General features: G+C 43.7%; 1 protein-coding gene across 2 annotated transcripts in view; it reads right to left on the reverse strand.

Moving 5' to 3' along the window:
* GALNT9 (polypeptide N-acetylgalactosaminyltransferase 9) overlaps nt 1–18057 on the reverse strand; it is a 384878-nt gene that overhangs the window by 28934 nt on the left and 337887 nt on the right. The window lies entirely within an intron of this gene.

Below are 18057 nucleotides of genomic sequence, written 5' to 3' on the forward strand. Positions count from 1 at the left end.
TCATAAATATATACAGTAAATTCATCTACTGCATGCATGATAATGTACTAGATTAATAACAGCAATGCACTGTAGAAAATACACCATAGTCCAGTATAAGGTAACATATGTATAATGTATAATTCAAGTGCACAGTCTAGAACCTGATCCTTAGAGCAGGAGGTGGGCGCCCAGGCAGTGGGGCCAACCGGTGTTTTTCCCTGTACCCCTGTAGGTCAGTCCAAGCCTGCTTTGCACTGACTAATAATGAATACAATATTTTTCCCATGTATTACATTTACCATTCTTCTTCTGCAAGCATCAGTTCAAAACACAAATGGATTTATCTGTACAATGCTTTCTCCAGCACAGGGCTTAGGGGGGCACGTACTAAGCAGTGATAAAAGTGGAGAAGTGAGCCAGTGGAGAAGTTGCCTGCGGCAACCAATCAGCATTGACGTAGCATTTATAATTTGCATACTATAAAAGTATATAGAGCAGCTGATTGGTTTCCATGGACAACTTCTCCACTGGCTCACTTCTCCATTTTTATTACTGCTTAGTACATGCCCCCCTAAGCCCTGTGCTGGAGAAAGCATTGTACAGATAAATCCATTTGTGTTTTGAACTGATGCTTGCAGAAGAAGAATGGTAAATGTAATACATGGGAAAAATATTGTATTCATTATTAGTCAGTGCAAAGAAACCACTGAATGTTACACATGTGTGAAGAGGTTACTGTGAATATTTTGATGACACTATGGCAACAGAGCAGGATACATTTATGTGTTAAGGATTTATCTTCATTCACAGTATTATACTGTAGATGATGTGACCTTTAATATTCCTGTGTACTTGATCATAATATATTGCTAGTATTGCAGTTTTATATTTACAGATTGCAGCAATAGGAAATTAAGGAGTGAGGAATACAACAATGTCTGAGCGTTCCACTAGCAGATCAATCAACCAGAAGAACAAATAGAGGATACGGCTTGCAAAGATTGTGCATCAGGGGCTAAATTTGCATTAAGTCCTTTTGGTGATGCCCCGAGCCCAAACTAAAGCTATCATCAAAAGAGCATTCAGCGTTTCCACCTGCAGCTGCTCCCTCCTTCCTCCCTGCAGGAGGCCAGCAATGTACAGCAGACAACTGCAGGCTTCTCCCGCAGCTCAGAGATTAACACAAACTTGTTAAATCAAAACATCACCATTAAAAACAACATGCAGTTTAGCTGTTGGTAATTTGCCAGCAAAATAATAATGTCTTTCTCAAAGATGCAAATAGGATGAAGTAGATATGTAAGACGGTAAATATAATATTTTGTGAATAGAGAAACTATTTATAGATGGATACAAATGCAGGCCTGCCTATGTTGACTTTCGTTAGAACAGCTATTACTAAATCTCAAGCAACCAACCTTTAGATGAGGGTAGATGCTAGAATCAAGTGGGCTAAGGGACCTTTTCCGTAAGGGGGAGGAGTTACGACACAAGGGGGAGGAGCTAGGCCAGCGGGATAGTTCCTCTACTATCCACGCCACCAACTATTACCTTTAGTAATTAGGTGGTGAGCGGAGCGGAGCGGAGCTAACCACCGTGCCCGAAGCGTGGCGAGCGAAGCGAGCCCGCGAGGGTACTTTTCGGGTACCCTGTTCGCCCGTAGCTCCTCCCCCTGGTGACGTAGCTCCTCCCCTCAATACATCACAAGGTCCCTTCAGCCCCTCCGATATAGAACCAACCTTTAGATGAGATCTTATTCAGAAATGTTTTACTGATTTACATAACTAACTATATACAGGACATTTCACCCATTCTTATAGTTCTCTAAATTAAGTGGATTCCACCAACAGCATCCACCATATAACATAATCAGTATTGTATTTCATTTTTATTTATTATGCCTACTGGGATATATTTACTAACGTATGATTTTCAGTTTTGAGGGGTTTGGCATTTGATTTCCATTCGTTTTGACTTTGGAGATTCGCTAAAGGTAAAATCAAATGTCAAATCAAACTTAAAACCGAATTCAACTCAAATCCCACTCAAAATCGAATGTCTGAAAAATATTGATGTTTCCCATAGTCGACTATAGGATCTCCTCATTTATTAACATTTGATTTGCAAATCTAACGCAAATTAAACTGAAAATCAACCATCAAATCCCCAAATTAATAACGAAAGACATCCGATTTGAGCTTCTAAACATCATTCTATTGGGTGGAAATTGATTGTGATGATTTTAAAAGTTCCCATAAGCTTGTGGGGCTGTTTGGCTGTAGGATAATGGATTCTCAATGCTATGCTATGATGTGCACCTACCTGTGGTATGAAAACTATCACCTTAGAGAACCCAGGAGCATCAATCAGAGCAACATCGGCAGCTTCATGAGGTACCACACAAACTACGCAGGCCTAGGTTCTTTCATTGTCAGATAAACCTCAATGCATTTTCTGCTGGTGAGGTCATACAGATTTTCCGCCTCTCATGTTCCAACATAACGATGCTGTATGACCCCTTGAGTCAGACACTTCATGGTCACATGCCATAACAGGCCTGCACAAGCTGCTGTATGCTTTGCATTTCTTTGCTACTGGCTCCTTTTAGTCAGTTTCAGGTAGAGTGCTCGGTATTTCCCAGCCTTCCTTTAGCAGGCACCTGACCTAAGTAATGCAGACACTGATCCCCCTGTGAAAAACCTACATCTGCTTTCCCAGCCAGGAGTCACAGTGGCATGAACTTAAGGTAGCTTTGTATAGTTTCTCAGGCATGCCTTATGTTCTGGGAGCTATAGATTGCACACACATTGGGCTGAGACCACCCATGAGTACTGCACATGTCTAAATAGGCATCATACCTATTCCATAAATGTGCATGTGGTCTGTGATGCAAAACTAAAAATCATGAGTGTTGTCACTGGCTATCCTACATCCTCAGCAATCAATCCCCGTCTGCAAAATTTGAGGCAGGTCAAATGCCATACGGATGGTAGTTGGTAATGAAGAAGACAATAGTACTTGTATCTTTATTGTTTTCATTTGTCCCCACCCCCCAACAGGTGATTTAGGCTATGGCTGTTGCTCCTGGCTTCTGACTCCATTATCAGATCCGTAAACTCCTGCTGAGCATAAGTATAATGAGGCATATATAACGAACCAAATCCATGACAAATCCACTTTTGGGCTATTAAAAACAAGGTTGATAAATCACCACAAAAAGTGTTCATGTACAAAATGGGTGTGGATACTAGGTCGACAGTAACTAGGTCATTAGATCGACCACTATTGGTTGACAGTAACTAGGTTGACACCTGAAATAGGTCGACACGGTCATTAGGTCGACATGGAAAAAGGTCGACGTGCATTTTAAATATTTTTTGTGCCGTTTTCTTCAGAAAGTGACCGGGAACCCCAATTAGTGCACTGTGTCCCCTCGCATGGCTCGCTTCGCTCACCATGCTTCAGGCAAGGTGCTTTGCTCCGTTACCACTGCACTCGGCACAGGTTACTATTCCCAATCGTAGTCCACATAGATCATAAAGTATGAAAAAAGTTCACTTTAAAAACAAAACCTCATGTGTCAATCTTTGCCATGTCGACCTAGTGGCCATGTCATCCTAATGACCATGTTGACCTAATGCATGTCAACCAATAGTGGTCAACCTAATGAGTGTCGACCTAGAGACCGGATACCGTATAAAGCAATGTAAAGAGAGTTTTTCCCCTTTAATTAGTGTGCATGTGATACATTTGGCCCAATAGAAAGTAATGAGGATGTTGTGTTAGATTTTGCATTCAGTTTTGCATTACATTTTAATGGGGATTTGAGATTCAATTTTGGAAGGGATTTCATAAACTAAACACAAAATCCCTAATTAAAATCAACCAAAACGGATTTCGATTTGAAAATCGAAAGCAAAATTGATTATTAGTAAATGAAGGATTTTTAAAGGGATTTTGTAGTTCGAAAATGGTCAGTTGATTTTTTTGATTCATAAAATAGATTAGAATCCCGTATCAAACTTTTGTAAATATACCACCTGGAAAATGCAAAAGGGACTGGATTTCTTGGTAACTTCTAAGTCATCACAAATGGCAGTGGTTTTCCAGTGACTTTGGTCTCCAAATTGCTCATTGTAAAGACAATTTGGAAAATGCGTATATAATTATACATTATTTGGTTGTTGTCCCCAATTCTCATGAATCTGGAGTTATTCTTACTACAAGACTGGAATTATGTTCACTCTTCTTTTGTATAGAGATAAGCGGTTCGGATTTGGGGATTTGCGGAGGGTCCCGACTTCCCTGCTGTGGATGTTGGGAGGTATGTAATATGAACTATGGCACTGTGGGATATACCACTACTGACATGGTATTAGGGCTTTTCACATGTCTGGAGTAAGCTGAAGCTAGCTAGGTACAGATCAAAGGATATTTTTTCAGTATAGCCTAATCACTGGTATTAAATACAACTTGATGTGAATAGTTACCTCTTTATTTTTCATTGTGTGTCATTACCGCAATACAGCAGAGATGCAAAGTAATAATTCTGACACCATTGCATCACTGCAAGGAGCTCATATATAAATACCATATTTTTGTTATTTATAAGCACACAGGGAATATTAACAAGGAGTGATACTCACATATACTATAACCTCATAAAAATGGATTATAAAAGAGCATATATAGCACTGCCCAGGCGACTGGGACCGCCCGACCATTCCTCCCTCTCCACCCTTCCCAATCCTCCCTCCCTTCTTTTCTCTTCCCACTCCTTGCCTCTTTTCTCTTCTACCTCTAATCTTAAGCTTACTCTTTGCTTTTCTTTTATAAGCTATAATGCTTCATTAAGAGTTATTCCTTCGCCCTTAGCTACGGTACACACCAAATGTATTACACTATCTATTGACAGCTTTCTATACATCGGCATGCATGCCTGTTTGATTCTTCACTCACTCGATATTGTATATAGATAGATATCCTGCCACTGCTATTTAACAGTTAACTGCGAGATGTACCAATGTGTGATACCTGTAATGTATATCTTACGAATATCTTGTTAAAAGTATAAAATTCAATAAAAACTTTTTCTCAAAAAAAAAAAAAAAAAGAGCATATATAGGGGGGTAAGTAGAAGCCAGAGGAGCATAAAAAACATACAACGTGTGAAGAATGTTAAAAATTATATTAATACAATACCATAACTAACGATATATCTATCTGTCTATCTATTTCGAGTATATACCTATACCCATCAAGATGCTGTGTGTAGTATACAGTGGTCACTGGTACTGTCTGTAGTATATGAGGGTCACTGATGCTGTCTGTAGTATATGGTGGTCACTGATACTGTCTGTAGTATAAAGAGGTCACTAATGCTGTCTGTAGTGTATATGGGTTACTTATGCTGTCTGTAGTATATGTAGATCACTAATGTTGTCTGGACAAGTACACTGTGGTCATCATGCTGTATGTAGTATATGGAGTCACTAATGCTGTCCATAGTATATGGGGTCACTAATGCTGCTTGTAATACACTGCAGTCACTGATACTGTCTGTAGTATGGTGTTCATGTAGTTAAAGGGTTACTGGTATCCACTACGATGGGTGTCGCCATAATGAGAATTTGCTAGAAAGGCTAGCTTCACTTCAGGAGATGAGGTCAATGAGGGACCCCCTCCCCTTTACTTCCATCATTTCTCCAAATCTCTATCTCTTTCTCTCCATTCCGCTAACAGGCAGTCCCACTCTTGCCATCAGGGGAGGAGAGGAGGAGACACCTCCATGCGCTGCAGTTCTGGTGTGTACTCAGGTAAGTAAAGACCCTTCAGAATCTAAGTCCACCCTATTCACACTTCTACTATGCAGTCCAACCCATTCCCTACATACACAGCACTCACTCCACACAGGGTATAAATATTATCCAAATATGATGCAAAACTATCTTATCCTGATTTGATAGAAGACTTTTTTGTACTGTACATGAATAATACTGATACCCGGTGTGCAATGTGGCCATGCCCCTTCCCAGTTTGGCACACAAAAAAGTCTCAAACTTGGGGTTCAAGGTTATGGCCGGTAAACCCAAAGCATATTGTTGCACCTGGGCCCACCACTGGCAAGTATGTCTGGGAATGTTAGGGTTGTTAGGTTTAGGCACTGGGGGGTTAAGGTTAGGCTGCAGGGGGAGAGGGTCAGGCTGTTGGGAAAGGGGGTAGGGTTTAGGCACCACCAGGAAGGGTTTATGTTTAGGCTGTGGGATGGGGCGGTTGGGTTTAGTCACTGTTGGGGAGGGTTAGGCCGTGGGAGGGGTTGGGTTAGGGTTAGGCTGCGGGAAAGGGGGTTGCGGGGGAGGGGGGAGGGTTAGGTTTTGGGGAGGGGGGTTAGGTTTAGGCGCCACCAGGAAGGGTTAATGTTAGGATATTGGGGGGGTTCAGGTTATGCTGCAGGAAGGGAGGGCTAAGGTTAGGCTGCATGAAGGGAGGGTTAGGATTAGGGGAGTAGAGGGAGATCCCTGTCGGGATTCTCACCATCAGGATGCCGCTGTCGGTCTTCTGACTGCCAGCATCCCGACCGTGTATGTATTCCTCTTAATCAGCTGGCCTGTACCTGCCATGGACCTGATGATGGGGTGCCCTCCACAAAATGGGTCTACCCGGCCCCATGATTTCTGTGTCCTGGACACTAATGTGAACTGGGGACACTACAGTGTAGTATAATGTGAACTGTGGATATTACAGTGTGTCATAATGTGTGCTGGGGGCACTACAGTGTGGCATAATGTGAACTGGTAGCACTACAGTTGCAGAAATACATATTTCACTAAAATCATTTGGGTGGGACCAATTTTAAATGTAGCTATGGGGTCCACAAAGTTCTATTTATGCCCCTGGCTCTTAGTAGGGAATTCAATTGCTGGTGAAGGGTGCCCATTTTGCACCCTTCGCCCGGCCGACCGGATGCCTGATCCACTGCCGTACAGCACCATGCCTACCACGCTGCTTCTTGCAGAGCGAATGCATTTGTCTTAATTTAATCCCCCCTGTTAAGTATGCTCTACCACTCATCGATGTTGTTACAGTACAGCCAACAGCAAGCATACTAAGCATGCCATAATATCTGCTTTGCCTATCCAGGCCTTAGATTAGTTACAGCTCAAAAGAGATATCCACTCTCAAATAAGAAAATGGAATTCTCATCATGAAGAAAATAGAATCCCTTCATAATAAATACTATATGAATATTCATCAATTGTTAATGGAATTCAGTGTGTCACAGTCACCCTGCAGAGTACATTGCAGAACAGATCAGTTATTAAAAAAAAGATCAAGTACTACTCACAGTGACACAAGGGACTTTGTCCTGACACCTTGCAAAAAATATGCCACTTATGCATTAAACTTGTTTGGTAACATGGCTGCCTGTGAATATCACTGCGCTAAAGAGAGGTTTTTAGCATCCGTTCACACACCTACACAGTCCCATAGGGCTGAGACAGAGATGGCAGGTTATAATAGGAGCTGGCAAGGAATTCTGATTTAATTTGTCTAAAAATATTCATGACAAGAGACATTCACCTTCCGTGCATGATATTAAGAGGCAGATTAGCAGCAAGCTTATTATTACAATGACAATTTCTGGCATGAACTTGCCTCACTCAAGAGTCTCAGTCCAGACAATTGTGTGACATTAACCCCTCGTCTTCCATTGCAATTGTACCTGCATGGACAAATCAAATGCATGTACACACAGCATCCTCTCACTTCAATTACAGCCCATTACAGTAATAGCGTAATCATTCATGTTACGATTCAAAATGAAACCAAATGAATCATATACTGTTGCGGTAGAAGGGAAGAGATACCCCGCACAGGTTAACACAATGTTTATATCAGTATATGATACAAAGTTCTCTAATTATTTGCAAAATATACCACACACCACAATTATCTGCAGATTTTAAACATGCCTGAGTAAAGCAGCAATTATTCAAGCTTTTCACGTCTTTTTTTATTTTTAACACTATGAAGTTCACTTTGTGTTTTGTGCATTGTATTGTGGCCCTCATTCAGCTTCATAAAATCACAGGCTGGAGGCCACCCAGCACAGGGAAAGGCCGCCCAGCATGCAAATACCTGGCAGTGATGCGATTGCAATGTAACTGTGATCGCATTGCTGATTTACGGAAGCCCCCTGCCTCTGCACTCAGGCTGCGAAGGCAGGCGAAGGGCAGCTATTTTTCAGGTCGCAGCAGCTGCGTGTGGTGTCATGTGACCACCCCGAACCCGCCCCCATTTTGGGCAACACGCCCACCCAAAGCTGAGTCGACACCTCCTCAACACTGCCCAGTACCACCATGGGAATGCATTTGCCTGTCAATCAGGCAGAGACGTTCGCATCAGTGAGATGCGACCACATCTCCCCGGTCCATGTATGCACAGTGCGGGTCCCAAGCATGCGCACTATGGTGGGACATGGGGAAATGCGATCGCAACGCAGCAGCGTCTGCTGCTGAATAGGGTCCAGTGTGTATTGCAGAGATCTGTCTTTTCTTTGCCACATTCATTATTAACTGCATATAGGGGGTAATTCCAAGTTGATCGCAGCAGGAATTCTGTTAGCAATTGGGCAAAACCATGTGCACTGCAGGGGAGGCAGATATAACATGTGCAGAGAGAGTTAGATTTGGGTGGGGTGTGTTCAATCTGCAATCTAATTTGCAGTGTAAAAATAAAGCAGCCAGTATTTACCCTGCACAGAAACAAAATAACCCACCCAAATCTAACTCTCTCTGCACATGTTTTATCTGCCTCCCCTGCAGTGCACATGGTTTTGCCCAACTGCTAACAAAATTCCTGCTGCGATCAACTTGGAATTACCCCCATAGTTATGTGTTATATAATCTCAAAGATAACTCAACCAGCACAATCTACATTGTCACCCGGAAGCACCATTTGCCGTGTCTTTTTTTTGTGGTGCTTTGATAGCGCTAATTGTAATTGACAGTGCGTAACGTATGATTTGGCTGAAAGGTAAAACACCCAGCCGATTCCTATGCTTTTTGTGGATGACTAGGAAAGTTACTGGTGATGGATTTTATGATGCATGACTCCTAATAGGGTCACTGAGAGGTTGGATTTGTAGGTTTTATTCCATATAACTGTGCATGATTGCCACCATCTCCTTAATACACGGTCAGGCAGTCATTGGACGTTTATAGCATTTAGAAGTGTAATCTCTTGCATAACATGTCAGCTCACTGCTGTCAAGCCCCTGAGCTGCATTATCGCCCCCCCCCCCCCCTCCTCCCCAGCACTGAAGAGTAGAGTGGAAACACATGAGCGCAGTCTAGAACATTGCATGCAGGGTACTGAAATGAGAGCAGTGAGTTATGTAGCCTGTGTCTCATGCACCGATGGGCAATAAATCATAAGTAGCCCAGGGCTAAGTAATTCTTTGTGCAAAACAAATTACAAATTAGAACGGATTTTGATGACATTTAACAGTTTGTATTGCTTTATAACTTCACAAGCTGTAGTTTGTATCTTTGCTATGTACAGTACATTTACTTTATATGTGACTGTTTTGAGGCACTTTTACATGTATTTTTAGGACATTTCAAGAAACACATACTGTAAGTAGCCATTTTCCCTAAAATAATCAGGTAGCTCTTAAAAAGGATCTACACACATTAGCATACTTGCCTACTTTCCCGAAATGGACGGGAGGCTCCCGAAAAATCGGGTGATCCTCCCGGCCCCCCAGAAGAGCAGGCAAGTCTCCCAATTTTTCAAGAGCCCCGCTGCCCGGCCGCCCACTTAGTGAGTAAAGTGGGCGGTCCAGGCAGTCGATGACGCGATTATCGCGGCATTACAGGGCAGGGGCGTGGCTTAAATGATGTGCAGCAATAACCCCACCTCCATCTGGCCCCTGTTCCGCCCCCCACTCCACCTCTGCCCCACCCCCTATGCACATCATAGCCCTGCCCCGCTCCCCTGCTGAGCCGACCTGGCTGCTCTCTCCCGGAGAGAGCAGTCAGGATGTCACCATTTATGCATAAGTATTTTTGAAAAATAAATAAATGTTTATCTTCATTCCTGTAGCAAGTATTATTGTTGATTTCTATGTACAGTAGGCAGAATTCAGCTATAATGCTTGCTATCGATACATATAATAAAACTGTAAGGGTTGTATCTGCACATACTGTACTGTGATTATTATTTTTTTTTAAATATACTTCTAGGGACTGTTTTTGAATTATGGAGATAAAAAAAATATTTTCAGAATTTTCTTCTGTTTATCTGTCTGTTTGTTACGGCATCATGCGAAAAAACTGGATAAATTTGGATTGTGTTTTCACAATTGTATAGCTTAGTGACCAAGAAAGAAACGGAGGTATGTACAGTATGATCTCCATGTGACAGCTGGGAGAGGAGCAATAAAGGAAAAACCAAAAACAAACAGACGCTTGATACTCGTCGTACTGAGAATTGGTGTGCCCATCATGCTTCTGCGGAACTTGACTCCACCCAAGTTATGCAACAGAACTAGTGATGAGCGGGTTCGGATCCTCGGAATCCGAACCCCCCCGAACTTCACTCTTTTTACACGGGTCCGAGGCAGATTCAAACCTTCCCGCTTTGCTCGGTTAACCCGAGCGCGCTCGAACGTCATCATCCGGCGGTCGGATTCTCGCGAGATTCGTATTCTATATACGGAGCCGCGCGTCGCCGCCATTTTTCACTTGTGCATTGGAAATGATAGTGAGAGGACGTGGCTGACGTCCTCTCAGTTTTATTCAGGTGGCTGCAAATATCTGTGCTCACTGCTTTATTGTGGGGACTGGGGACCAGCAGTATTATATAGGAGGAGTACAGAGCAGAGTTTTGCTGACCAGTGACCACCAGTATTATACGTTCTCTGCCTGAAAAACGCTCCATATCTGTGCTCAGTGTGCTGCATATATCTGTGCTCACACTGCTTTATTGTGGGGACTGGGGACCAGCAGTATTATATAGGAGGAGTACAGTGAAGAGTTTTGCTGACCAGTGACCACCAGTATTATACGTTCTCTGCCTGAAAAACGCTCCATATCTGTGCTCAGTGTGCTGCATATATCTGTGCTCACACTGCTTTATTGTGGGGACTGGGGACCAGCAGTATTATATAGGAGGAGTACAGTGCAGATTTTTGCTGACCAGTGACCACCAGTATTATACGTTCTCTGCCTGAAAAACGCTCCATATCTGTGCTCAGTGTGCTGCATATATCTGTGCTCACACTGCTTTATTGTGGGGACTGGGGACCAGCAGTATTATATAGGAGGAGTACAGTGCAGATTTTTGCTGACCAGTGACCACCAGTATTATACGTTCTCTGCCTGAAAAACGCTCCATATCTGTGCTCAGTGTGCTGCATATATCTGTGCTCACACTGCTTTATTGTGGGGACTGGGGACCAGCAGTATTATATAGGAGGAGTACAGTGCAGAGTTTTGCTGACCAGTGACCACCAGTATTATACGTTCTCTGCCTGAAAAACGCTCCATATCTGTGCTCAGTGTGCTGAATATATCTGTGCTCACACTGCTTTATTGTGGGGACTGGGGACCAGCAGTATTATATAGGAGGAGTACAGTGCAGAGTTTTGCTGACCAGTGACCACAAGTATTATACGTTCTCTGCCTGAAAAACGCTCCATATCTGTGCTCAGTGTGCTGCATATATCTGTGCTCACACTGCTTTATTGTGGGGACTGGGGACCAGCAGTATTATATAGGAGGAGTACAGTGCAGAGTTTTGCTGACCAGTGACCACCAGTATTATACGTTATCTGCCTGAAAAACGCTCCATATCTGTGCTGCATTGTAGTATATAGTAGGAGTACAGTGCATAATTTTGCTGACCACCAGTATATAATATATAGCAGTACGGTACAGAAGGCCACTGCTCTACCTACCTCTGTGTCGTCAAGTATGCTATCCATCCATACCTGTGGTGCATTTCAGTTTTGCACAGTTTGCTGACCACCAGTATATAATATATAGCAGTACGGTACAAAAGGCCACTGCTCTACCTACCTCTGTGTCGTCAAGTATACTATCCATCCATACCTGTGGTGCACTTCAGTTTTGCACAGTTTGCTGACCATCAGTATATAGTATATAGCAGTACGGTACAGTAGGCCACTGCTCTACCTACCTCTGTTTCGTCAAGTATACTATCCATCCATACCTGTGGTGCATTTCAGTTTTGCACAGTTTGCTGACCACCAGTATATACTATATAGCAGTACGGTATACTATCCAGAGGCGGAACTACCGCCAGTGCGTTGCACTGGGGCCCGCCTCTGTCCAGGGGCCCAAAGCATGTAATGAGTCAAACTGAGTCATTACATGCCGCTGTGCGCTGCGGGCAGGAGGAGGGAGCGGGGGGGGGGGGGAGCCGCAGCAGCGCTTTGTTACCGGTGGAGGGGGAGGAGGAGGAGGGAGGTGGAGGAGGGAGCCGCAGCAGCGCTTTGTTACCGGTGGAGGCGCTGTTGCTGCTGCTCCTCTGCTTCACTATAGGCTGTCTTCCGAGAACAGCCTATAGTGAAGCAGTGGGGCAGCAGCAGCAGCGCCTCCAACAATAACACAGCGCTGCTGCGGCTCCCTCCTCCACCTCCCTCCTCCTCCTTCTCTCCTGCCCGGGAATCGTCAAGCTGCACTGAGGAGCCTGTGCCAGCGGAGAGGGTAAGTATAATTCTTCTTTCTTTCTGTCTCTTTCTTTCTTTCTTTCTTTCTTTCTTTCTTTCTTTCTTTCTTTCTTTCTTTCTTTCTTTCTTTCTTTCTTTCTTTCTTTCTTTCTTTCTTTCTTTCTTGGGACTGCCTGCCGCAATGTGTAAAAATGGGGGACTGCCTGCCGCAATGTGTAAAAAGGGGAAATCTGCTTGCCGCTATGTGTAAAAATGGGAGACTCCCTGCCGCTATGTGTAAAAAGGGGGAATCTGCCTGCTGCAATGTGTAAAAAGGGGGAATCTGCTTGCCGCTATGTGTAAAAATGGGGGACTACCTGCTGCTATGTGTAAAAAGGGGGAATCTGCCTGCTGCAATGTGTAAAAATGGGGGACTGCCTGCCGCAATGTGTAAAAATGGGGAATCTGCCTACCGTAATGTGTAATAAGGGGGACGCTGTCTGCTGTAATGTGTAACAAGGGCACGCTGTCTGCCGTAATGTGTAAGAAGGGGACGCTGTCTGCCGTTATGTGTAAAAAGTGTACGCTGTCTGCCGTAATGTGTAAAAAGGGGATGCTGTCTGCCGTAATGTGTAAAAAGTGTACGCTGTCTGCCGCTATGTTTAACAAGGGCACGCTGTCTGCCGTTATGTGTAAAAAGTGTACGCTGTCTGCCGCTATGTGTAACAAGGGCACGCTGTCTGCCGTTATGTGTAAAAAGGGGACGCTGTCTGCCGTTATCTGTAAAAAGTGCACGCTGTCTGCCGTAATGTGTAAAAAGGGGGACGCTGTCTGCCGTAATGAGTAAAAAGGGGACGCTGTCTGCCGTAATGTGTAAAAAGAGGAATCTGTCCGCTGTAAGGTGTAAAGGGGTCTCTACCTGGTGTAGTGGTGCTACTGTGCGGCGTAATTTGAACAATGGAGACTACTGTGCACCGTTTTATGAATTGGTATTATTTTGTGGCCACACCCCTTCCCCACGAAGCCACGCCACTATGTATTTTTGCGCACGCCTACGGCGCGCACTGCCCCTGTTTTGCATGCAGGGGTGGGGCTCCGATGCCGTTTCTTGCACACAGTGCTAAAATGTCTAGTTACGGCACTGTTGCTAGGTATCCATTTCTCTGGCCCTGAGCAGGTCCCCCTCACCAGGTCCTCTCCAGGGGTGAGGGGGTGGACTTGGATGGGATGTGGGGGGGGGGCAAAGCATTTTGCCGCACCTGGGCCCACCGCTCGCTAGTTCCGCCACTGATACTATCCATCCATACCTGTGGTGCATTTCAGTTTTGCACAGTTTGCTGACCACCAGTATATAATATATAGCAGTACGGTACAGAAGGCCACTGCTCTACCTACCTCTGTGTCGTCAAGTATACTATCCATCCATACCTGTGGTGCACTTCAGTTTTGCACAGTTTGCTGACCATCAGTATATAGTATATAGCAGTACGGTACAGTAGGCCACTGCTCTACCTACCTCTGTTTCGTCAAGTATACTATCCATCCATACCTGTGGTGCATTTCAGTTTTGCACAGTTTGCTGACCACCAGTATATACTATATAGCAGTACGGTACAGTAGGCCACTGCTCTACCTACCTCTGTGTCGTCAAGTATACTATCCATCCATACCTGTGGTGCATTTCAGTTGTGCGCAGTATATATAGTAGTAGGCCATTGCTATTGATACTGGCATATAATTCCACACATTAAAAAATGGAGAACAAAAATGTGGAGGGTAAAATAGGGAAAGATCAAGATCCACTTCCACCTCGTGCTGAAGCTGCTGCCACTAGTCATGGCCGAGACGATGAAATGCCATCAACGTCGTCTGCCAAGGCCGATGCCCAATGTCATAGTAGAGAGCATGTAAAATCCAAAAAACAAAAGTTCAGTAAAATGACCCAAAAATCAAAATTAAAAGCGTCTGAGGAGAAGCGTAAACTTGCCAATATGCCATTTACGACACGGAGTGGCAAGGAACGGCTGAGGCCCTGGCCTATGTTCCTGGCTAGTGGTTCAGATTCACATGAGGATGGAAGCACTCATCCTCTCGCTAGAAAACTGCAGTGCCACTCCTAGATGGGCCAGGTGTTTGTGTCGGCCACTTGGGTCGCTTAGCTTAGTCACACAGCTACCTCATTGCGCTTTTTTTCTTTGCATCATGTGCTGTTTGGGGACTATTTTTTTGAAGTGCCATCCTGTCTGACACTGCAGTGCCACTCCTAGATGGGCCAGGTGTTTGTGTCGGCCACTTGTGTCGCTTAGCTTAGCCATCCAGCGACCTTGGTGCACCTCTTTTTTTCTTTGCATCATGTGCTGTTTGGGGACTATTTTTTTGAAGTGCCATCCTGCCTGACACTGCAGTACCACTCCTAGATGGGCCAGGTGTTTGTGTCGGCCACTTATGTCGCTTAGCTTAGCCATCCAGCGACCTTGGTGCACCTCTTTTTTTCTTTGCATCATGTGCTGTTTGGGGACTATTTTTTAAATCTGCCATCCTGTCTGACACTGCAGTGCCACTCCTAGATGGGCCAGGTGTTTGTGTCGGCCACTTGGGTCGCTTAGCTTAGTCCCACAGCTACCTCATTGCGCCTCTTTTTTTCTTTGCATCATGTGCTGTTTGGGGACTATTTTTTTGAAGTGCCATCCTGCCTGACACTTAGCTTAGTCATCCAGCGACCTCGGTGCAAGTTTTAGGACTAAAAATAATATTGTGAGGTGTGAGGTGTTCAGAATAGACTGAAAATTAGTGTAAATTATGGTTATTGAGGTTAATAATACTATGGGATCAAAATGACCCCCACATTCTATGATTTAAGCTGTTTTTGAGGGTTTTTTGTAAAAAATACACCTGAATCCAAAACACACCCGAATCCGACAAAACATTTTCAGGTAGGTTTTGCCAAAACGCGTCCGAATCCAAAACACGGCCACGGAACCAAAACACAAAACTCGAAAAATTTCCGGTGCAAATCACTAAACAGAACCTGATTTAAAGTGACTGTAGTGCAGAGGAACCTAATTGAGGCAGAGATTCTAACAGGGATATGGCGCAGGTGAGACTGTGTTTATTACCAACAATTTCCCTTTTCAATTTAAGCTCCTACAGTTTCCTGTAAGCATCTGCTTCTCTAAGACAATCAAAAAGTTGCAGGGTCAAATGTTCAGGGATGTCAGGACCAGCTGCTTCTCCTATGGGTAACTTTACGTCGTTTGTTAAGGAGTTAGTATCCCCAAGCATCTTTTTGTGCTAATCCCTAAGGTAAAACTGCAAATATTGTTTATACAGAAATTTTGTGATCAATGTGTACAATATAAAATATACATCACAATATTAGATGGCAATACTGTCTTTGTGAAACTAGTATAACAGACATCCATGTGAGCGAAGCGCAGGCAAAAGCTAGTTATTATTATTTTGATTATAGTTATACACTGTCCATACTCTCATTTGCATATATTGTGGCTCACATTGAGGGTCAGTTTGGCTACAAGGGGAGATGTATCAAACCTTGGAGAGAGATAAAGTACCAACCAATCAGGTTCTTGCTACCATGTTACAGGCGTTGTTTGAACCATGACTGTTAAAACTGATTGGTTGGTATTTATCATACTCCACTTTATCTCTGTTAGATTTGATAAGTCTCCTCCAAAGAATGAGAAAATACAAGTCAAACAACTAGAGCAGTTAACAGTTATGGAAGGCTATACATGATATATAATTTTGTATCCTACTTATATTGCTCTACTAATAGGGAGTTTTTGTAGTTACATATAACATTTAAATTAAAATAGTTAAAAATTGTGTTTTGGTGAATCTTTAAATTCTATACTTGTCTACTCTTTCCGGGTCACTGATGAATTTTGTTAAGTTTTCCTGGAAAAGCAGACTTACCTCTGGACTCTGTCCACTTCCCAAGTGAAGAGGGTGGTCCAGGGACTGGATGGCGCTATTCACAGTGAATTATGTCATTAAGTCCCACCCCCTGCTTCAAAATGCCCCTTAAAAATATAACTTGGACCTACCCTCAAGGGTCTCCCAGCGGGGAGGCATACACTGTTGGTAAGCAGGCTGAGCATAAGTTAAGACCATATTAGGAGATATTTGCAAATAAAATAGAAAATAAATAATTTTATATATTACAGGGTATCAGCTGCATGTTAATATAAATCCCTTTGTAGCAGAAGTTCTGGAACTTGTCATTAACAGCACAGCAGTTGACAGCTCCCAATACACTAATTACAGTAGTTAGTAGCTTGTAGCTGCTTATGCAATGGACTGTTGCTTGTAACCTAAACAATACATGTCTGCATCTAAAGCATAAGCAGGTATCTTCACTCCCATATGATTAGCTCTAGCTTCAACACTATATATGTTTTGTCAATTGATGAAATAGAAAAAGATGGTGCTGCAGTCATAGAAGCACCAGAGTACAAATACATACAAATAATAGTGCATCCCAGTGTATAAAAGCATACTTAGGGGTTATCCTATCAGAGATAAGCGGGTTCGTTTCTCAGAGAACCGAACCCTACCGGACTTTGCCTTCCGAGTTCGGTTCCGAGCCCGGCTCAGGTTTTCCCGCCTAACTCGGAAACCTGCACGCAGCAAAAAGTCATCATTCCGCTGTCGGACACTCGCGGGATTTGGATTCCATATAAGGAGCCGTGCGTTGCGGCCATTTTCACTCCAGTCTCGGAGAGTGTATTGAGAGGACGTGTCCTCAGTGTTCAGTGTCTGTGTGGGGGCGGAAAAGTGGGGTGGCGACTCTTGCGCTGTTTGTGCTGTCCAGTCCAGTGTACTCAGTGTATTGTGCTGCATCAGTCCAGCCAGTCACAGTGTTGGTGTTCGCTGCTGCCATATATCCAGTGTAGCTGTATAAAGTGGTGCTGTGTTGTGCAGACCAGTCCAGTGTAGTCAGTGTATTGTGCTGCATCAGTCCAGCCAGTCACAGTGTTGGTGTTCTCTGCTGCCATATATCCAGTGTAGCTGTATAAAGTGATGCTGTGTTGTGCAGACCAGTGGTAGTGTCCTGTCTCATCAGTCAATCCAGTGACGATATACGCTGCTGCTATATGTCCACTGCTGCAGTATAATAATTATAACAACAACCTATTATGCTGCATCAGACCAGTGGTAGTGTCCTGTCTCATCAGTCATTCCAGTGACGATATACGCTGCTGCTATATGTCCACTGCTGCAATAAAATAATTATAACAACAACCTGTTGTGCTGCATCAGACCAGTGGTAGTGTCCTGTCTCATCAGTCATTCCAATGATGATATACGCTGCTGCTATATGTCCACTCCTGCAGTATAATAATTATAACAACAACCTGTTGTGCTGCATCAGACCA

This window comes from Pseudophryne corroboree, chromosome 1 (genome assembly GCF_028390025.1).
Source record: "Pseudophryne corroboree isolate aPseCor3 chromosome 1, aPseCor3.hap2, whole genome shotgun sequence".
In the NCBI taxonomy this organism is placed as follows: domain Eukaryota; kingdom Metazoa; phylum Chordata; class Amphibia; order Anura; family Myobatrachidae; genus Pseudophryne; species Pseudophryne corroboree.